At 41.1% G+C, this 24,071-nt stretch overlaps 1 protein-coding gene across 1 annotated transcript in view; it reads right to left on the reverse strand.

Moving 5' to 3' along the window:
- LOC145394105 (FMRFamide receptor-like) overlaps positions 1–767 on the reverse strand; it is a 379,045-nt gene extending 378,278 nt beyond the window's left edge. The window contains exon 1 of the mRNA XM_080268084.1: positions 750–767. The gene's annotated coding sequence lies outside the window, so the exon portion shown is untranslated. The remainder of the gene's footprint in view (positions 1–749) is intronic.
- Between the last annotated feature and the right edge of the window lie 23,304 nt (positions 768–24,071).

Raw genomic sequence — 24,071 nt, forward strand, 5'->3', positions numbered from 1 at the left:
TGTGTGTGTGTGTGTGTGTGTGTGTGTGTGTGTGTGTGTGTGTGTGTGTGTGTGTGTGTGTGTGTGTGTGTGTGTGTGTGTGTGTGTGAAATTTTCGTATTAAAGGAATCAACACTCTCTGGTTCCTGGGTCTCAACCTCAGATAAATAAAACTGGCTGATGCTTTCCAAATAATAATAATAATAATAAAAATAATAATAATAACAGCAATAATAATAGCAACAACAACAAAAACAACAATAATAATAATAATAATAATAATAAAGATTTGAAGACACAATAAGAGAGTTAACAGGGACAACACTATTACTTTCAGGTTCCCTCGACTCTCCTTCAATTGCTTAAAATAATCTGGCTTTACTAAAACACACACACACACACACACACACACACACACACACACACACACACTAGATTGACACGTAAATATGAGGGTCAAAGGACAAATTTCCGTCCCTTTACCACGAGCGGCCTCTTGAAAGCTGAATGAAATGGACTAAGTGTTGTTAAAAAAAAAAAAAAGTTGTATTAAAATTATCTGTGCCGGTCGGGATTCGATCTAAGGTCTGTGGAACGTCAGATAAACACGCACTACCAGGGTCACCGATTTTCCATCAATAAATTTAACCTTGAAAAATAACATGACTACAACAACAACAGTTACTATTACTACTACTACTACTAGTACTAATAATAATACATAATAATAATAATAATAATAACAATACTGAAGAAAACATGATATTTACCTTATAGATCGTTGATTGTTAATTGTAGTCAGGTGTTACCGCTCCCCACCTGTAAACAAGAGTAATAACAATCAACATCTGTACAGCACAATAAGTATTACGGTATATGAATTTAGGTTAGAGAAAAATATTTATTGTAGGATCAGCGCGCGCGCGTGCGTGTGTGTGTGTGTGTGTGTGTGTGTGTGTGTGTGTGTGTGTGTGTGTGTGTGTGTGTAAATAACATTCTTGTGATATATATAAACGGTAATGCATTTTGTAATACATGATAATCAACAATGCGATAACTTACAATATCAGAACATAGCATTATTGTAGAGTTAATGCTATTGACAATTACTGCCGACCCAGAAACGCCAATGTCACTGAGTTACTTACTCGTACTGAAGGTTCGTTGGTGCCCTTTAGGGGGTCCTTTTGGCGGGTCCCTCTTCAGATTATATTTTGACCCTTTTTGGCCTAAGACCCGTGAGGAGGAACTCTCTTTCTCCCTCTCTCTTTCTCTCGCTCTCTTAATACAGGTTTTGGTAAGTGCTTTATCCAAAGAGTCCGACAGGAAACGGCTTGTCTGTTCTAGTAATCACACCTATCAAGTAAAACCACCGTCATCAAATTGAGAATCTATCATTGTAATTAGATTTACGATATAAATTTTCCTTTCATTATCGCCTCACCACCACCACCACCACCACCATCATCATCATCATCATCATCATCATCATCACCATCATCATGATATAAAGAGCCTGTCATGAAAACTATAATAGAAGACAAAGGGACGATATCATTTTTACGACCCATCACCAACACCGTCGGGGATAAGAAAAGATAAAAGGGATGATGAAGGACTGCTGGAAGGAATAAAAGAGAGAATAAGAATAGAGGAATGAAAAGGGCAAAGGAGAAAGGGATGACAGACGTGAAATTGAGAGGGAAGGGAAGAAGGAGGAAGAAAGGAAAGATAAATTATAAAAGGGAAGAGGATAGATCACTGTAAGGAATAAACGAGGAAATAACAATGAGGAATAAAAGAGGCGAAGTAGAGAGGAACAGGAAAGATGAGTAATTAAAAAGGAGAGAAAGAGAAAGAGGTAAAAAAGAAAAGAAACAGAGGCAGATTATATAGGGTTACTGGAAGGAATACAAGAGGAAATATGGGAAGGGAAAAAAGTAAAGAAAGTGATCAAAAAAGAAGAAGAGGGGAAAAACGGAAATAAAAGAGAAGTGTTAAGAAAAGAGATAATGAGAGAGGGTAAACAAAAAGCCGTAGAGGAATAAGAAAGAGACAAATGGGGAATCAGAGAAATAATGGAGGTATACAAGGAGGGAATAAGAAAAGTTAAGAGGAGGGAAGGTGAGGGTATGGAACATGGAATAAAAGATGGAAACAAGAGAGGAGAATAAAAGAGGCGAAGAATGGGGTGAAACAAAAAAACAAATAACCGACGAACAAGTCACTCACACGCTAAATAAAAAAAAACTGACACACACACACACACACACACACACACACACACACACACACACACACACACACACACACACATAAATAAATAAGTAAAAAACTAAAACTTTTCTGAAAGACTGAAAACGGGTGACTGAGACTGCAATTAATCATTTCACTCCTATGACGTATTTTCTTTTATTTTTGCTTCCTAAAGACGATTTTACACAGGAAAAATCTCATGCTGAAAGGGCTAATAAAAGGCCGTATGTAACCCCTTTAGTTCGACAAGCCTCTCCTAACCTGGAGAAAATCGTCTGGATGTAGAAAGAATATACAGAAAAATAATCAATCCAGTTCAAGGGAGGCACTACTAGGCTCAACGAAATCGTCTGTCGGCGGCAAAGAATAAAATAATTGTTACTCACGCACTGAAAGGGTTGAGAAGAGAGGAAAGAAAGAGGGGAGGGGGGGGGGAATGAGAGACTAATGAAAGACAAGAAGAATGGGAATCAAAACAGACAGATAACTAAAACGACACAGAAAAAAAAAAAAATGTAAACAAGGAATAAAGAAGGATGAGGAAAATTGGAATATTAAGAGGAAAGATGATGAAGGTATGCCGGAGGGATTAATAAAAGAGGAACATGAGGCGGGAATAAAAGAGCTCTAAACTGAATATGGAAACGGTAACGAGGAAATAAAGACGGAACAGAAGCAGGGAAGAGAGACAGGAAGGACAGATGAAGGGTGGATAAAGAAGGAAATACGAGACGGGGGAGGGGAAGACAGGAACAAAACTTACAAGGAAAGAACAGAAAAACTGGAATAAGTAGAAAAGAGAACATCAAACAAAAACAAAAAAGACAACAAGAGAAAAAAATAAACGTAGATCCAAGAAAAGACATTAAACAAAGACAAACTAAGAAAGAGGAGAAAGAAAACATTAAGGCAAAGGAAAAAAAAAATCACTGGAAAAAGAAAGACGAACAAAATAGACAAAGATCAAGAACAGACAATGAAAGACAAAGGATGGAGGCACGACGATAAAGATGAAGCGATAAAGCCTGATAAAAGAGGAACCATCAGGCGTGAAATGAAGGGAAAAACGAAGAGAAGGAGAGGAGAACAGTGAGGATGAGGACGATGAGGAAGAAGAGGATGGAGGGAGGGAGGAGGGGGTGAGGATAAAAGAGGATAAGGGAAAAAGGAGGAGGAGGAGGAGGAGGAGGAGGAGGAAATAATAATAAAAAAAAGGGACTAAAGAAGAAATGAAGAGGTGAAGAATTTGCAACAAAAACTATTTAAAGAATGTGGTGGAGATGAATAAATAAGAAATTAACCCCTTCATGGCCAGACAACTCTAGTACTCAATTCTAGCTAACCCCAGACGATTTTATTCAGCTGATATTGAGCCAGAGGAGCTTGAGGGGGAAGAGAAGAAACAGTGATAAAAAGATAATGGAAATAAAGAGAAGGAAGAAATAGAGGAATATATAAATGAGGAGGGACTGTGATTTTTTACTATAAGGAAGATACTAGAATGATAAAATGTATGAAAGGTGAATGAAACAACACAAACTACAAGGGAATAAAGCTTGAGGAATAGAAGAGAAATAGGTGACAGACGAACCATATAAAAGAAGAAACAGAGAGAACACTAACCAAGAGAATAACACAGCTGGTAAAAGAGGAGAGGAAAGTTAATATAATGAAAGAAAATGAACAACAGGAAGAAGATACAGTAAGGGTAATAATAAAAGTAAGAAAAAGACTATAAGACAAAAAAGAGATGAATAAAACAGGGAAAAGAAACTAACCAAGAGGAAACATAAGTGAGGAGGAAACTGGGATGGAGAATACTGAAGGGAACATAAGGAAAGGAAGAATAATCAACAGAAAATGGCGAGAATAGGAGCGGTCTCAGCCTTAGGTTCGTTCTTCCTCGCATAAAAAAAAAAAGATGAGAGTAATCGGACACATATAAAATGTTAATAAAATGATGTAAAGTAGCAAAGAAGACAATTAAAATACGAAATGAAGAAACAGAAGGGAAATGACAGAAAGGACTGAAGAGTAAAAAGAAATGGGACAGAATAAAAATGACTGAAAACGAGAAGGAAAGTAACCAAGGGAAAAGCTGGGGTGGAGAAGGAGGAAATGCAAGGGGGTAAGGGAGATGAGAAAGGAAATGGAAGTCCAGAATAAGTGGAAATAAGAAGACGCAAAACGAACACAGAAAATGTGATCAGATGTAAAAAAAAATATATATATATGAAAAATTGTCACGATTAAGTTGCTTTCATTGGTTTCATCTATTTCTTGGTAAATCAAAACTACCATTATTATTATTATTTACATTTTCGAAACAAAGAAAAAGAAAATGGGACAGACAAATTGAGAGATACTGATACCACATGATACAAGTTAACGCATAATTATATATCCTATACACACATATGCATACATACATAGAGAGAGAGAGAGAGAGAGAGAGAGAGAGAGAGAGAGAGAGAGAGAGAGAGAGAGAGAGAGAGAGAGATTTAAGCAGCCTAATATCGCATTCAGAGATAACACAGGGCAGCAGCAAAGAGGCAGGTCTAAGGAGGGCATTACCTGATAACAGGGAGAAGAAAGCTTTGTGGCGTTTCTTACGATTCATCTTTCCTTTAATTAATTTTACACAGCGAAAAGAAACCCAAGGCTGAGAGTCTGCAATACCAGTAATGTCCAAAACAAACCTAAGGCGTTTATTCCGAAAAATCTTAACATAAAAAAAAAAACTGAAGGTCATAAGCAGTGGGAAAGTCACCCTGAGGAAGACAGAGCTGACCAGATGTGTATATAAAAGGCTGAGAATGTCGATAGCCTCGTGCAATGGGACAAGGGTGTGCAGGTAACCGGGAGCTGCAGGCCCGCCGTAAAGAGGGAGAAATGGATGCAAAAAGTTTAGAAGGATACCGAAAAGAAGAGGGTGGGAAAGGTGAAAGATGGCAGCAGATGCAATATAATTAATACATAACATTACAATATATACAGAACAATACAAGAAAATACAAGAAAAGAAGAAATGAGGGATGATGATGATGATGATGATGAGACGAAAAGCCTTAGACCTCACCATGTTTGGATGTCCGGGATGCTGGGGGTTTTCCTACACACACACACACACACACACACACACACACACACACACACACACACACACTCTCTCTCTCTCTCTCTCTCTGATCCCATAAGCTGTGTAATCATCTCATTGACTCCACCGCTCAAGGAGTCATCCCCAAATTGATATCCAGTTAAGGCCACCTCATAAACCTCTCTCTCTCTCTCTCTCTCTCTCTCTCTCTCTCTCTCTCCTGCCTCTTTGTTGCTGCTCTATGTTATCACCAACTTGGCTATTATGCTTCTTAATGCACTCCAATTTTCTCTTTCTTTTCCTGGTTCATTGTCTGTCTGTCTGTCTGTCTGTCTCTGTTTCTCTGTCTCTGTCTCTCTCTCTCTCTCTCTCCGTGTGTGTGTGTGTGTGTGTGTGTGTGTGTGTGTGTGTGTGTGTGTGTGTGTGTGTGTGTGTGTGTGTCCATAGGCAGAGGACACCTTTTTGGAGGATGTGTTTGGGTGGAGGACACGGCTGGAGTGGGTGCGGCTATCAAAAGTGTTCTTAGTCATATTTTTAATTCTTGTGACTACCAGACAAATTAGACAGACTTCGAACTGGTGGGGTTATAAACATCCTTTTTTAAGCGTTTCACATTGGGTAGACTCGCCTAAAATGAATAAAATAGTGTAGTAGCAGCACAATATTATAAAAATGTCATCCCAGTGAATATTAAGCAATGAAAGCGGCACACTCTTTTGAATGCATTAATCACGCCAATAATTAGTCTGTAATGAGTTTTGTTGATGTATAATTTTTCACTACGAAGAGTACAAAACATTAACTGTTAGTGGTTTATTAAAGTATATTGTGTGGTTGTTAAGGTAGGAGGGAAAATGCTGCAGGCCGCTTCACAACAATACGTCTTCTTAATTTCATTCTCGCTACAACCAGGCGATATTATTCGCCTTGACAGGACTCATAGTAAAGGGGTTAATGAATGTCTTATTAGATCTCTCCAGGTGAAAAACTCCCACTTTATCCTGTGTCTCTGTATTTCCCCAAGAATTGAACGATTTTACTGCGCTCATACAAAACCTAGGCCGCTAAAAATATGAAATCTGTCACGATTAACATTGTAAAAGGGGAAAAAAATCTTGCTGTGCTCACTCGTCATATGATTTTTTTCCTGATAAAATCTTGCCGCAGTCAGAAAGTTAAATAAAATCGTCTGGAGACAGCAATAATAAAATAACAGGTCCTTGATTTGAAGGGGCAAAAAATCAAAGTTAAAAAAGAAGTAAATAAAAATAAATGAAAGACTCTGGAGCGCCTGGAGACAGCAAAATAATAAAACAAATAATAGGTCCTCGAGATGAAGAAGAAAAAGAAACAAAGGTTAATAAAAATAAATGGAAATAAATAACTGTCTGGGGTGTCTTGAGCTGATAACATTACTTCCCCTACTGACAGACTAGAGCTGGATCTACTGACGGACTAGAGCTGGATATACTGACAGACTAGAGCTGGATCTACTGACGGACTAGAGCTGGATATACTGACAGACTAGAGCTGGATCTACTGACGGACTAGAGCTGGATCTACTGACAGACTAGAGCTGGATCTACTGACAGACTAGAGCTGGATCTACTGACGGACTAGAGCTGGATCTACTGACGGACTAGAGCTGGATCTACTGACAGACCAGAGCTGGATTCATCAGTGACAGGGAAGTGCAGGGGAGATGGACAAAACGTAAAATAAAGGCGACTCCAGTGAGAATGCATCGAAGTGGGTTGCGGGTTATAAAAGTTGAGAGACGGTGTTTTATTCTTCCTTAGTCTTTCTTTCATAGCATTTACTCTCTCTCTCTCTCTCTCTCTCTCTCTCTCTCTCTCCGCAGCCTTATCCCTCCCCTCTCCCCTAAACTGGTGTTGAGATCAAGACAATTAACAGGCCAATTAAGAGTTAACAACCCCACGAACTAGGGTCGTGGTCACTGTTTGGTAACTATCGGGAGGGAGGAGGGGAGGGGGGAGAAAAAAGAGATTGGGTGAGAGAGAAGAGGAGGAGGGGAGAAAAGGAGGGGGAAGGAAAGGGATTGATGGGGATGGGAGGGAGAAGGAGAAAAGAATGAAAGGAACAGCGTCTACAAAGCAACCAATTTCTTCACCTACCTACAAACCACACGACCATCCTTTCACCTACGGCACTACACTCAGTTTATTTTTAACTGAGGGGGGAAATAAACCACTTACAAATCAATGCCAAGTTGTGGCTGCATGAGTTTCGAAGAGCTCTAGTTCCGGAAAAGAGTCGAGTCTCCTTGGTTACTACTCAAGTCAACCCTCCAATCTGACCCTACCCTTTTTACTCTACCTTGCCCTGAAATTGCCACCTCTTCTTGAATACTGAGTTGTAAGAATGGATTAACATTAGATTATGATGCTAGTCATGAAGAAGTACTATGAATTGGATGTAGAGCTACAGTGATGTCTTATGCTGCCACTGACCTACGTGAAATAAGTTGCCAAAATACGAAAATCCAGGCCAAGTTAATGTGAAAGAACTATAACACCTGGCCACCAACCGAACTGATACAGGTTTGAGATCTTTGGACCGAGTAACTTCACTTTACTGTACACATTACCTTACTGATTTTCTTACTGTTATTGCAAGTGCTTCATTCTTATACAGCAATCTTACTACTCCTCTTACTGCTACCCGAGGCGATTCATTCTTCCGTGACCTTTGTGTTGAAAGTTACTGCAAGGTCGGGTGTGGCTTCTATAACTCCCCACAGTTGCTGACTCTGTAAAGGGGGTGCCTTGTGTGCTCACCCCTCTATGTTGTCCAGGTCACGTCTCTGTGTGTGTGTGTGTGTGTGTGTGTGTGTGTGTGTGTGTGTGTGTGTGTGTGTGTGTGTGTGTGTGTGTGTGTGTGTGTGTGTGTGTGTGTGTGTGTGTGTGTGTGTGTGTGTGTGTGTGTGTGTGTGTGTGTGTGTGTGTGTGTGTGTGTGTGTGTGTGTGTGTGTGTGTGTGTGTGTGTGTGTGTGTGTGTGTGTGTGTGTGTGTGTGTGTGTGTGTGTGTGTGTGTGTGTGTGTGTGTGTGTGTGTGTGTGTGTGTGTGTGTGTGTGTGTGTGTGTGTGTGTGTGTGTGTGTGTGTGTGTGTGTGTGTGTGTGTGTGTGTGTGTGTGTGTGTGTGTGTGTGTGTGTGTGTGTGTGTGTGTGTGTGTGTGTGTGTGTGTGTGTGTGTGTGTGTGTGTGTGTGTGTGTGTGTGTGTGTGTGTGTGTGTGTGTGTGTGTGTGTGTGTGTGTGTGTGTGTGTGTGTGTGTGTGTGTGTGTGTGTGTGTGTGTGGGAGGTGAGGGTTCTTCACGTACGTCTTCTTAACAGGGTGAAGTCCAAACCTTACCGTCTCATAAACACTCCTCCTCTCCCTCCGCTCACTTTATCACTGGCGCTCTTCTCAACGCTCCGACTGTGTGCCTTCCCTCTTTAAGGCGGGCATGCAACACCCACCCACTTATCCACACAGTCTCTCCCCCCTGCTGACAACTCTTAAGGCGAGTATGCAGCACCCACTCAACCACACTTTCTCTTCCCTTTGCCTTCTTGCACCACTGAGACGTCTATTAGAACTGGTTCATATTATATTAAGACAATTTTCTTCAGGTCAGTGGATATATCGTGGGCTGACGGCGATAATGCACACACACACACACACACACACACACACACACACACACACACACACACACACACACACACACACATAAAAGTTAGCCCCCAAAACAGCCCAGTGTGCTTTTAGACACAGTTGTATGCAGACGAATAATGGCCAGGCGCTTCCGTTCCTTGGGCACGATATGGTTAAATTACCCCCCCCCTCTCTCTCTCTCCTTCTTTTTCTTCACCTTTCTCTCCTCCTCCTCTTCCTCCCCTTCTTTTTCTTCTTCCTTGTCTCAATCTACGTAGCTGAAACACACAATCGAATTTTTTCCTCCTCCTCCCCATCCTTTTAACTACGTTCCTCTCTCTCTCTCTCTCTCTCTCTCTCTCTCACACACACACACACACACACACACACATAATTTTTACCTTTCGCTCTCAATTAAGGAGGTTTCTTTGGGTCCACAGGCTATTAAGGAGGTCCAATTAGAGCCAGACCTCCTTTCACTCCCGTCACGTAGACAGAGAGAGAGAGAGAGAGAGAGAGAGAGAGAGAGAGAGAGAGAGAGAGAGAGAGAGAGAGAGAGAGAGAGAGAGAGAGAGAGACAGACAGACAGACAGACAGACAGACAGACAGAGACAGACAGACAGAGAGAGAGTATGTGTGTGTGTGTGTGTGTGTGTGTGTGTGTGTGTGTGTGTCGATTGGGATATACGAAAGTGAGAGGAGGAGAAAATCAGGTAATGTGAGAAAGAATGGGAGAAAAAAAAAATGAGAGTTGAGAGAATGGAGTAGTCTGAGAGAAAACACTGAGCAAGTTAGAGATAAAAAAAAAAACTGAGCGAGTTAGTTAATGACTGAGAGAGAGAGAGAGAGAGAGAGAGAGAGAGGGGAGGGGGGAATTGGATATTTTTTTTTCTCTCTCTCTCCACTCATTGAAAACGCACACACACACACACACACAACAGGCACGCAACATTTTCTCACTCTCAATTTCTCTCGGCCAAGCCCATCCCTACTAAGACACAGCATGTTTCTCGCTTTAATTAACTCAATCCGTCTTTCCATTATCTCAGGTCTACCCGGGAGAGAGAGAGAGAGAGAGAGAGAGAGAGAGAGAGAGATTGCTTTCTTTAATTCTGGCTTTCTAGTGTTTCTGCACGTTTGAACTTCTCTTTTTTTCCCCGCTCTCTTACAGTTCTCCTCTCTCTCTCTCTCTCTCTCTCTCTCTTTGTCTCTCGTATAAACAGGTAAACAAAAGTAAAGTTATGGTGTTTGAGAGGAATGAAGTCACAGAGTGTGCAGTGAGGTTGGATGGTGAGGATATGGAGAATGTGAGTGCATTCAAGTACTTGGGTAGTGTGATGAGTAAGGATGGAACTTTGGGGGATGAAGTACGTGAAAGGGTACAGCAGGGAAGGAAGGTTGTTGGCACACTGAAAGCAGTGATGAGAAATAGGGATTACACAGGATTACACAGGAAAGCAAACAGCAACAGACCTTATGGTCCTTTCGAGGCTGCTTGTTAGAGAAAACTATGACTACAAGATCTAACTCTACATGTTGAAGGATAAGGATAGGAAAGCAAGAAGGCTCCCCCCACCACCAAACCCTCCAGGAAAAAGTGAGAAAAACCACCATGCAGCATGGAAAAACTGACATGGAAATTTTATAGGAAACATTGGAAAGGAAAAGTCACATTCTATAATACTTTATCTATAAGCTACCCGATTGAGTAACCTGAAAGAGAAAGTAAACAAATAAAATAATAGTTACGGCATGACATTATAAACCAGTTACATTGAGTTAATGGGAAGTCTGTGGACATAACGTGGAAGCTACACACTGCACAGTGTGGATGTTTAGGGGTGGTGCAGCAGCCTTGCCTGGCGCTTTTAAGGTAGGCAGCAGTCAATCAGGCAATAGCTCCGTTTGCTCCACTGAGACAAGGAACTCTCCCATGTGGGACAAGTACACAAGTTTCATCCTGAAGCAGTGACCCCTGGTACATTAAAAAATCCCGATGGTGGTCACTTGACTAACAGGGACCCTCAGTGATCCACAGCCCATCACAGGTCGAAAGTAAGAGTAGTGACCGTTAACTCAGGGTTATCTGTGCAGCTCCTAATCTGTGCTTATATTGCTTTCTTTGCGCTGGGGAGACTGAAAAGTATATAGGACGGGTGTCTCAGATAAAAGGGGACTGCACAGTGCACAGTGTGGATGTGCAATGCACAGAGTGGATGTTTAGGGGTGGTGCGGCAACCTTCCCTGGCGCTTTTTAGGTAGGCAGCAGTCAATCAGGCAATAGCTCCGTTCACTCCACTGAGACAAGGAACTCTCCCATGTGGGACAGTACACAAGTTTCATCCTGAAGCAGTGACCCCTGGTACATTAAAAAAATCCCGATGGTGGTCACTTGACTAACAGGGACCCTCAGTGATCCACAGCCCATCACAGGTCGAAAGTAAGAGTAGGGAGGTGAGTATGGAAGTTAAGAAGTCACTGCATGATGGTATTGTGATCCCTACCCTGACGTATGGAAGCGAGGCGTGGACCTTGCAAGAGGGGAACAAGTCAAGAGTGAGAGCAGTGGAAATGAGTTACTTGAGAGGAGCATGTGGAGTGACATGGAGGGACAGGTTGACGAATGAAGAAGTGAAGGAATGTTGTGGGGTAGATGTGGTTGAGAAGGTTAGGAGAAATACACTGAGGTGGTTTGGACATGTGGAGAGGATGGAGAATGAAAGACTGACTAAGAGGGTGTATGTAGGTGAGGTGGAGGGAGGGAGAGGGAGAGGTAGACCGAGGATGAGGTGGAGGGATGGAGTTGAGAGGTATATGAGGGGGGGGGGGTGAGTTGGGGGGAGGGGAGTCAAATGGTGGGTGACAGAGTGACTTGGAGGCGTTTTGTCTGCGGCCACCCTTTGCGGGATTAGGGCGTCGGGCTATAGATAGATAGATAGATAGATGGATTAACAGGCAAAATATTAGCGTCCACACATTTCTGTCGGCCATCATTAAAGCCCACTAAATTCTGTGCTTTGTGTCCCTGTGGTAATATTGCACGCACGCACGCAAGCGCACAAACACGCACACACTCAGACGCACCCTTATATAATCCAACACCCACCCACACAAATATCAGGCACAGGGACGCACTCAGTTCAGCGCACTTACCCACACTCACAAACGCACGCACAAACACATAATCCAGCTCATAATCATTTGCAGCACATAAACATACACTCATATACTTCCACGTGCATATGAGCATAAAACAACAAGCAAAAACGACAGGCACATACATACACTAGTAAACATAGCATCACACACACACATTCAAAAGCTTTCACACACACACACACACACACACACACACACACACACACACATTCATCCACTCTTACTCTCCTTGCACAATTACTGACCTACATACTCGTACATGCATACATACATACATCCCTCTAGCTCCCCCCCCTCCCTCTCTCTCTCTCAGCTGTAACCTAAACCTTGCTAACGTACCAGCCATTAACATTTTTAGCTTCTGGGTGTAATGGCCGCCGCTAACAGGGGTAAACATTTAAACACGGAGAGAGGTACTTCATAGTGTGTGTGTGTGTGTGTGTGTGTGTGTGTGTGTGTGTGTGTGAGAGAGAGAGAGAGAGAGAGTTCGTGCATTTCCTCCTCTTCGTTTAATCAATGGCCAACGTCCACAAATCTATTATACCCTAGGTCAGTGCTTCCCAGTCTGGAGGTTTGGCCCTCTGAGAAGCCACGGTATATTTCCCAAGAGGGCCATGGAGCAGGATTAAGTGTTTTGAGTCACAGGAGACAGCATTTCATAATAATAATATTTCTGAGCCATATTTTGTGAGGGCTTCTTTTTCTATCTAATTTTTTAGGAAGAGCATTACTGGTAGTATTGGAATAAGAGTGCGTGAATATCTGCAACGACTGATTTGACAGATATTTGGAAAGAGGTGCATGACGGGATTTGGCTTGAGAATGGAGAGCTACCCTATTAACTGCATACAGGTACAGGTTAAACAGGTGCTGATGTAATTTTCGTCTACCTGTCTTTGCGAAGAAGAGGTTCCCGAGATGTTGAGAATTAAACTGTCAGCATAATCTGTTCCATGTAGAGGATGACTTCCGCGAGTCTTTACTGTGACTCAGCCACTGATACCAAAAGCAGTAATATGTCCGCTTTACCAGTCCATGTTAAACTGAAACCACTGAATGTTCTACCTAATGCACGCAATGTCTGTTTAGTTACAATTACTCGAGTTGTTTAAATATCATACCCAGAATGTGCATCGGAGCTTCTACAAAGGAAGATGTAGCTCATATTAGTGGCCACGGAGGTTGTCATATATTGTTCATGGGACGACGGGACGGAAAGTAGTCATACGATATCATTACTACCGCCAGACGACTTTACTCATTGACAAAGGCACATCTTAGGTAAAATGCTATATTAATTGTACTGCAGGGCTGGCCGCCAAAGTCAAGCATGTGTAAGCCGCCTGATATACATTACAATCTTACTATTTCACGATCACAGTAGTTGTTCCTGTAATATGCGTTTGTGTATGGTTATGTGCTTGTCAGTTTTTGTCTGTGTCGGTATGTGAGTATGTTTGTTGTGCATACGTGTGTTTTACTTTGTATGCATGAGTTTGTGTGTCTGTACACAGTATGCGTGTTTATGTGTGTGTGTAAGTATTTGAGTGTGTTTATATGTTTTTGTATGTATGTATGTATGTCTGCATCTTTGTGTGTATATGCTTGTCTGTATTTCTTTACGTCTGTGTGCGTGACTGTGTTCTTTTGTATCTACGCGTCCGTGAGTGTTAGTTTCTTTGTGTTTATGTGTCTGTGAATGTGTCTTAGTTTCTTCGTGTGTACAGTGCGTCCTTGTGTGTGTTTCTTCGTATGGTATGTGCAGTCTGTGTGTATTTCTCTGTGTGTACGTATCTAAGTCGCTATGTATGCTATGGTTAAATCCTGGCTGAAGGAACCCGGACGCCTTCAGCCCAGGGACGTACGCCACTATATAGTCTAATTATTACCCAACGATTATATTACAAACGCCTGGTGGCCTACTGGTTGAGCTCTCGGGTCGGAACGGACTGTCTGGACGTCCTGTGTTTCGAAACCAAGAGGAACACATTTTTTTTTTCTTTTCTTTTTTTACCTTCGCCAACGAAGTTGGAGGGGGCTATGTATTCACTTATGTTTGTCCGTTTGCTTGTTTGTCCACACGATATCTCCAAAAGTTCTCACTGAATTTCAATGAAATTTTGAAGAAGGGTGGGCCGTGGGCCAAGAAAAAAATTGACTAAATTTTGGGGCGGATCCGGATCCTATGTATCCCGCACAATATCAGTTCTCAATAAATTTTAATGAAATTTTGTGGAAGGGTAAGCCACGGGCCAAGAAAGAACTGATTAAATTTGGGGGCGGATCCGAATACAGCATTGGCGGAGGTGTGCGCTCTCTGAGTGCTTTCTAGTTTAATCATGTGAAACACTAACATGGGTGTAGATTGGTCTCTCCTACCCTTAAGTGCTCTGGGCCACGTCAGCCTAGCCTCGGGATCCTACGCAAAGAGGGGGAACTACACGATGGACTGTCACCGTTTTCACATCCAACGATTTTATTCAGGTTGAGGAAAGACCACCTGGGGCTATGCGGGTTAACAGTGACGTCATTAACAAACAGAGAGATCAGGTGTTGTTTGTTTGTTTGTTTGTGCTTGCCCAAGTGGGGGATATTAGAGCCAGTGCAGAGCCAATTTCCGGTAGTTTCTCTCTCTCTCTCACTCTCTGCGCACCCATCGACCCATCCAACCATCCGTCAGCCCATTTACTCACTCACCTCTCCAATAACTTAAGCATGCATCCGCTTACTCGTTCATCCATCCGCTGAACCATACATATATCCATCCATTATCCTACAATCCACCTACATAGCCATCCATTAACTCATACATCCATCTATTCATCCATCCATTTACTCTGCCTTCCATCCGTTCATCCAACTGTACATTCCATACGAGTATCTATCCATCCACCTCTCCACCCATCCATCCACCCAAATATCCATCCATCCATCCATCTATTCATCCACACTACAGGCAGTGAATTCACAATGGCTACCAATGTGAACTATGAGTATATTGCAAAAAAAAAAAAAAATTACTAACATACTCGTTTGATAATATTTTATAAGTAGCTGGTTTAATGTATTTTTTGCAATCCTACTTTGATAATTTTATATCCAACACATGACGAACTAAAAAGAACTGAGAGCACATACCTCCGCCAACGTCACTGTCACTGAAAAATTGCCCTATCTCGCAATGTTATAAAAAAAAAAAAAAAAAAAAAAAAAAAAAAAAAAAAAACTGGATCCGAATCTGCCTCAAAATCTAATCAACTTTTTCTTGGCCAATCAGCTACCCCTCCAGAAAAATGTCATCGAAATTCTACTGTACCTTTTGGAAATACTGTATTTTGTGGAGAGACATGCAGACACGGTGATCACATAACCTCCGCCCCCCCCAAAAAAAAATATCTGACTCTCCACACCTGACTTTCATCTGTCACAACACACAGCTGCCTCAACACACACCTGCCTCACCGTACACCTGTTAATGAAAACTACCTTGCCACACACCTGCCCCATCACACCAACCCCACCACACATCTGCATGACCACAACTGCCTTGTCACATACCTGCCTCCATACAGTGTCACCAAGCCCATCGCACCTCAACAATCCTACATCACTACACTCCTGCCTTCCCACGCACCTTCCACACTACACCTACCCAATCAAGAATCTGCCTCGCCACACACCTGCCACACCATACACTTACTGCACCACATTACACATCTGCTTCACTACACATCTGCCACACCACACCACGCACCAGCCTCACCACACACAAGCCTCATTACACATTTGCTTTACCACACCACATACCTGGCTTGACACACCTTTAATTAGTCAAGGTGTGAGAGGTGGCATTGGTATGCGCATACATATGACGTCATTCCGGCCACGTGTGTGTGTGTGTGTGTGTGTGTGTGTGTGTGTGTGTGTTTTAACCCCTTCACTACTATGACATCGTTTTTAATATGCAAGTGTTATTATTATGGCCACACAATTTTAGTAAACACTGAATAAACAATTTACGCTGGAGAGTCTACTACAGCCTTCATTAACAGTTTCTGTATTAAAAGGAAAGAGGGTTACTTAGCTAAATAAAAATAGTAAGACGTCAGATTCAACAAACTGAAAAACAGACGTAGAATGAATACAAAACTGATGCGAATAACAGAACGTAAAAGTAATCCCGTAAAAAAGAAAATGGTCTGTGGAAGTAAATGAGAGAGAGAGAGAGAGAGAGGAAATAGTTTGTCTTTACGAGTCCTCCTTACGATCCAGTCCTTCACGATTCTCTCTCTCTCTCTCTCCTTCCATTCCTTACTTCCTTCCAATTCTCTTCCTCCCTCCTCCATTTCTCCCTATCCTTTTTGTTCGTTCTTTTCCATCCCTCTTCCATATTAATCCCTCTCTCCCTTTCTCATTCGATTTTCCTTCTCTCTCTCTCTTCGTTTCTTTTGCTTCATTCCTCTTCTCCTTCCTTTCTGACTCCCCTTCTTAGTTCTTTGTCTTACTCCTTTCTTTCCTTTTCCCCTGTCTTTTAAGTCTCGACACGCTGTTCCTTCCTATCCTTTTCCTTGGTTTTCCTTCCTCCCTCTCTCATTCCTTTCTCCTCCTCCTCCTCCTCTCCTCTCTTTCTTCCCTCCTTGTCTCTAACTTCATCTTTCGCTCATTTTTCTTCCATTATGCTCCGACTCTTTCACTAATCAAATCATCAACTTTCTCTTTGTTCGTCTTTATCCACTTATTCTTACATCCTTAACTCTTTAACTCTCTCCTCTTCCCCTTCCATTTTTTTACCCTCATTTACTCATTATTTTTTCTTCCTCCTCCTCCTTCCATTTCTTGATCCTCATTAACTCATTTCTCTTTCTCCTTCTCTTCTTCTTTTTCATTCTCCATATCCTTTCTTCCTCCTACTTCCTCCTTTCATCCCCTATTTGTCTTCATCCTCCTTAACCCCTGTTTCTAATCTCTCTCTCTCTCTCTCTCTCTCTCTCTTCAACTTCATTCCTCTGTGTCCAGTAGGGAAGAGGAAGAGGAGGACGGACTAAAGGAGGAAGAGGGAAGAGTAGGAGAGATTAGCAGAGGAAGAGGAGAGATGAAGGAGAGAGATTAAGAGAGGAGGAGGGAGATGAAGAGTGAGAAAGGGTCAGATGTGCAAAGGAAATCAAAAGTAAAGACACTGATTAAATAGTAAGCTCTGTGGTATCTTAGAGAGAGAGAGAGAGAGAGAGAGAGAGAGAGAGAGAGAGAGAGAGAGAGAGAGAATGCAAACTAGAGCCAGCCAGAGACCCATAAAATTGAGTGAGAGGGGAGTAAAAGCGTGGAAATAAAGTGAGACACCCAGCAGTGTGAGAGAGCAAGCTAAAAGGAGAAAATGAGCGAGGGATGAGAGATATTAAAGCAAGAAAAATGTGAGAAAATGGACGAGCTGTTGGAGTAAGGAGAGTCAAAAAATAGTTTTAGTGTGAGAGAGTGACCGAGACTGAGTAGGGAAAATGTGAGGGAGACTGAGAGAGATTTAACCACTTCCATATATTGCTCATGTCTTCCTGCCACCTCCAGACGATTTTGTTCAGCGTAGGAAAGAAATCTTGTTCTGAAGAGGTTAATCAATACCCCTTCATTCAAAAGTCAATGCTAGGCTGAAAAATAAATACCCCTCCATTAAAAAAAAATCTATGCTAAGCTGAATAATGAATAACTGCATCTCCATTCCAATAGTCTCTGCTAAGCTTAATATAATTCCCTGGAACTAGCAAGCATGAGCCAAAAAATAAGGCTAGGCAGTGAATGGGTTAAGACTGAAAGGAAAAAAAAATCAGCACACTCTAAAGTCCTTTTACTTAACTTGGCCCAGATTTTTACCTCCGCAAACGACGTTGGATGAGGCTATGTATTCACCTATGTTTGTCTGTTTGTCCACACGATATCTCCAAAAGTTCTCAACGAATTTCAATGAAATTTTGTGGAATGGTGGGCCATGGACCATGAAAAGATTAAATTTGGGGGCGGATCTGGATCCGGCCATGGAGGAGGTATACGCACTCTGATTGCTTCTGGTTATTTTTATACCTTTGCAGCTCATTTCATGAAGTTCACTGGCTGAAAAAATCACGACTCGTACTACGGCTCTACAGTCTTTCCAAAACACATCGTCGTGGCTAGCATCATATTCCAGCGTTATCTTGGTACAATTTCGCAGTGAAGATGGAGAGACGGCAATTTAAAGCCAAGTTAGAGCAAAATTAGTGTAACTGACGAGAATAAGCGATATTCAGATATTACGAGAAAGGAAATGATACTGAGAAAAATGTATGTGAATTTAAGAGAGACCCAAGAGTGTGAGAAAATCAGACTGAGCTTGAAGATTACTGAGAGAGAGGAGAGAGAGAGAGAGAGAGAGAGAGAACAATATGGTAAAGACGATGAAAAACATAGGAAAGAAGAAAAAGTAAAGACAAACTGAGGAATGAGTACAATGAAAGACATGTCGAGAAAATGAAAGAGCAAGGTGAAAATGAATAAAATGAAATACAAAAATGTTACGTAAAGGAATATAAAAATGAGAAGAAAATGGAGGAATAGAAATGAGGGGTGACAAAAAAAAAAAAAGATTATGCGAGAAATGAAGGAATGTCAAGAACTCAAAATTTGGGAGCGGTACGGACAGGAATGAAGATGAGAGAGAGAGAGAGAGAGAGAGAGAGAGAGAGAGAGAGAGAGAGAGAGAGAGAGAGAGAGGCACGACAACAACGATTTTCGAGTCACCAGTTGAAAAAAAGAAAAAAAAAAAAAAAAAAAAAAAAAAAAGGAAAACTCAAGTCTTACATTATTTTCGTCTCGCTTCCCCGTGTCAAATTTCAGGAGACGAAAATTTTGAAATAAAATGTAAAAAATAACTTTAAACTCGAGCCTTCAAAATTTATGCTAATAATGATGTCGCCTTCACGGTTTACTATTTACTATTTACATATCAGCTCTCGCCTTTTATCTCTTTTACTGCCATGAGTTATCTGTTTTGACCATTTTACTGCCACATTATTATTATTATTATTATTATTACCACTACAACTACTGCTACTACTACCACTACTACAACTATTCTTCTTCTTCTTCTTCTCCTTTTTCTTCTTCTTCTTCTTATTATTATTATTATCATCATTTATTCTTCACTGCAATGACATTTCTGAGTACTTTATTATTACAATCCTTTGATGACTTTCTTTTGGACAGTTTAGGAAGGATGAAGGGCCTCCATTACGACTGCCATAATGATTACCGCCCCCACCTCCCTCCCTCTCTCTCTCTCTCTCTCTCTCTCTCTCTCTCTCTCTCTCTCTCTCTCTCTCAAATGATTTTCTGTCAAACTTGTAGTACAGAGAACAAAAAAACTTTACTCTCCAATACAACGATGTCTTTTGTTTTGTTTTCTTTTTTTTTTTATCCTTGTCACTCCCTGGCGATTTATTGACAGCTTAGAAAGATCCTACTGTAGTGGAACTCCCATTAACCCATTCACTACGACGACACACCACCCCTTTCTCTCTCTTAACCACTCTCCAATGATTTTCTGTCAGTCTTTAAAGACAGTGGTAAAAAGCCCCCACTCTCCTCTCACTACAATGGCGCCATACTTTGAATTAATCATTTATTTTGCTTGCCACCACATGATATTGCTTTTTAGGTAGCTTAGGACGATCTGTTATCATGAAGCTTCCATTATCCATTCTTTACGATGACGCATTTGTTCTATTTTCCATCCGCGACGATTGCTATTACTGTTGTTATTATTATCAAAAGTATTAAAACTTTCCACATCCCTAGAGGAAGGTTTCTTGTTTTTGTCAATATTCTTATTACTCTTCTCGCATAAAAAGTAAATGACAATTACTGTGAGGCTCTTTGACCTAGAGCCTTCTAACTTTGTCAGGTTAATGGCCGAGCTGGTGGCTTCTTCTGGCCAAGTATGATGGCAATCCATCGACCGGATCACCGGATATCATTCAGAACGAAAAAAAAAAAAAGATTCAGGGACGCTATCTCAGAAACTGCTTAAGCTAGCAAGCTGAAATTTTACTGCAATGTAGCCTTGAGGCGGCCACAGTGCGGGAAGGATTATGGTTTCAATCGGTAGTTCTGAGATCGCCTGGGGTAAAAAAATTGGGTCTTATCCGGATGTCACCTAATTTTCCATGAAAGATTAAAGCTAGAGCCACGAAACTTGGTGGACTTATAGAAGAGGATGATCAAAGGTGGCATGCACAAGATCAGTGACCTTGATCTCAAGGTCCCTTTATGGCTCAGCTTCAATAAGGCAATGGCTGTGGTAAGTTATCATAATCAACATTATTATTCTGGCGTTTTGAAAGGATCTGTAGTACTGAAGGGGTCTCAAGGCCTCCATCATCCCCTTCACTAGAATGCCGTACATTCTTTTTATTATTTTGCTTTCTACCTCCACACGACTGATCTTAGCGAGGCCTGATTTATTCATTACAGATAATAAAGATAAGGAAGGTCGTATCTATTCCCTCACGTACGAAAAAATTCTCTCAAGCCGAGCAACGTTGCTTGGAGATGGCAATTAAGAAAAGAAGAAAAAAACCGAGTCGAGTTAAAATGAGGTTCAAATAATCTGAGAGGATATTAAACTTCGTCCGGAAAAAAAGATGGAAAAATTGGAAGGAAAAAGTTGCACTGAGAAAAACTGACGCCTGCTGATACTTGGATTACTATAAAAAAAAAAAAAAAAAAAAAAAAAAAAAAAAAAAAAATGTGCAAACATATGGAGCGAAATTTCGAAACTGGTAATAATGCGCAAAAAAAACGAAGGAAATTAGAGAGAAAGTGTGCAAAACCCAAGTTAAAATTGAATGTGTGTGTGTGTGTGTGTGTGTGTGTGTGTGTGTGTGTGTGTAAAGGGAACGCAAGGAAATAAGAGGAACTACATAAATGACTGCGAAGAATTAGGAAAAGCGAGAAGGAAATCTTGTGACAGTATATTCGGAACGGGAAACATAGGCGGATAATACGGGTGAACTAATGACTTGAAGGGTGAGTGAGTGATTGAATGACTGATTACTACTGCGTGAAATATGACGACCGAGAAAGGGGCATGCGAGCTGACTTTCAACGACTGAAAAGTGAGATTAATATAGTAACTTGTGAAATGGGGTGTTTATTACGCTGCCGACTGACTGACTGAGCACCACGCTGATTTATGGACTGAAAATATTACTGAAGGACCGACAATGCACACACACACACACACACACACACAACTCCATGACACTAACACCCCCCGACAGGAGTGTTTAATCAAATGAAATAAAAGACAAAGTGAAAGGGGGATACAACTTTGCAACAAACTTCTTAATGAAATCAAGAAAATAAAGAAAAATAAAAAAAATATGAGACAACAACGAAGAAACGAAAATAAAAAGAAGAAATGAAAGCCAAAAATGCAAGAAAAACGAGAAAAATAATAAGCCGATCAGAGGGGAAGCGAGAGGAAATGAACACTGAGAGAGAGAGAGAGAGAGAGAGAGAGAGAGAGAGAGGAGAGAGAGTCCTGTTTTGACACACTAAAACCAGCCTCCCTCTCTTCTATTCTCTCTCTTAGGCTGGAAATTTCCCGTCTATCCCTAATATGGCGCCTTTTTTCTTTTTTTCTTTTTTCCTTGCTGCTGACTATAAATATTTATAAGCCTCTGAGAGTATCCTAGTCACGAAGAAGTTTAATAAGGGCAATACATAACACCTCCAAATCAAATAAAATCTCCAAAATAAATAACTTAATAAATAAATAAATCTCTGGTGGCAGTAAAAATAAAAATAATAAAAAATAATTGTCTTAAAAAGGGAATTTGAGGGTCTCCTGGTTCCCGTATTTCTTTAAGTAGTCATTCATTTTCTTCCCCAATTCTACTTTCTCATTTTCTTCTCCATCTCTCCTCTCTCATCATATTCCCCATCTTCTTCCCCACCTCTTCTTTCTCATCTCCTTCCCCATCTCTTATTGCCTTCCTCCATTGTATTTTTTGTCTTCCTCTACTCCTTTGTTTTCTAATTTTTCTGTTGTTCCTAGTTTTTCCTAAATCTTTTCTTCTTTTTTCTTTCTTTCCTTCCTAATTATTCCAAATCTTTCTTTTCCCACTTTTGTTTTGCCCCTCCTATATTTACATTCCCCCTTTTCTTCTCATTTCTTCCTCTTCTTCCTCGTCCATCCTCTTCCTTTACTCCTCTTTCGGTTTATCCTTTCTCTTCTTTTCCTTCTCTGCCTCTTCCTCCATTTTTTACTCCCCCTCCTGTTTTCTTTCTCGATTTTCTTTTCTTCATTCCGCCTTCTCATTTTCTTTCCTCCTTCCTCCATCTTCATCTCCTTTTCTTCCTCTTTTCCTCCTCTCATTTTCTTTCCTCCTCCTCCCCCCTTCTCCTTTTTCTTGTCTTCCATCTTCTCCTCTGAATAAGGATGGAGAGGGAGTAATCACTGCCAGGCCGTCATCACAACACTCTTTTGTTTACCTGTCGTGAGAGAGAGAGAGAGAGAGAGAGAGAGAGAGAGAGAGAGAGAGAGAGAGAGAGAGAGAGAGAGAGAGAGAGAGAGAGAGAGAAATGCCTGGAGAAACTATAGAACATTATATATATATAAATGGAAAAATATAATATCGGTATACAGAGATAGAGTCAGATATACAGACAGACAGACAGACAGGCAGATAGATATACACTGGATGATAAACTGGGACATAAATAGATAAAAACAAGTACATATTGACAACCTGGTCAAGGATAAACTAGGTAACCCTTTAAACCTGGGATCGACTTACACATTTTAATTTGGCTAATTCGACAGTAAAATTCGTCTCTCTCTCTCTCTCTCTCTCTCTCTCTCTCTCTCTCTCTCTCTCTCAGGCGACGATAGTTAAGGCTAATTAGGGAAAAAACCCACTCTGAACTTGCCCGCCATCCTTCAGAATGTCATTAGCCGTAACCTAATTAAGGGAGACAGGTATGCAAATGACCCAAGCTGTTCCTAATTATGTTGCAAATTAAAGGGGATTTCAACTCGAGCATCATTTGTCTGCCATCCGTGCTCCCCCACCTGCTGCAGATGCTATTATTACTACTAGTACTACAACAATTACTCCTTCTACTACTACTACTACTACTACATATTAATACTGCAACAAAATATTTCCACCATTAAAATTATTACTACTGCTCTTACTACCACTGCAGGTGTGGGTCTTTTGGAAAGGAGTAAAAGTTCAAATAGTACTGCAGAGAAAGGTGTAAGACAGGTAATAACAATCTCTCCCTTCCTTTATATCTGTATACTAATAACGTTAATAAAGATACAGGTAATGGATATTGGATACTGTCAATGCCTGGTAATTTTAGTCATGTTAGCCCACCATGGCGATTTTTTCCTCTAAGCAGAACACCAAAATTATCTAGAAAAATTATGTAAAAAGTCTGAAACTGAGGTTAAAAAATTCATATCTGGTGTTAAACATAGGATCACCACTTTTCTTCACCACAACACATCACATCTTACTGCACCACTACTACCACCATCCATCACCATCACCTTACACCACCACAGACCCACCCATCACCTAGTTATTGCTTCATCACACTATCTTACTCCACCATCACACCATCACCATCACACTCCGCATAACACCACCACAACATTTAGCCTACACCACCTTATACTCCACCACACATCTCTTTACCATAAACCACCACACCACTAACGTTACCATATTTAACCAGACACCAAAACACACACACCACCACAACACACATCGCCAAACCACACCACAACCACAGTACCTTGCTCGAACACACACACACACACACACACACACCACAAACAAGCAACCCTGGACGTGCTTTGATTGACAACGTTCTTTCAACC

The sequence above is a fragment of the Coenobita brevimanus genome, chromosome 26 (assembly GCF_032717465.1).
Source record: "Coenobita brevimanus isolate Jiangsu-jjx chromosome 26, ASM3271746v2, whole genome shotgun sequence".
Taxonomy (NCBI): Eukaryota; Metazoa; Arthropoda; class Malacostraca; order Decapoda; family Coenobitidae; genus Coenobita; species Coenobita brevimanus.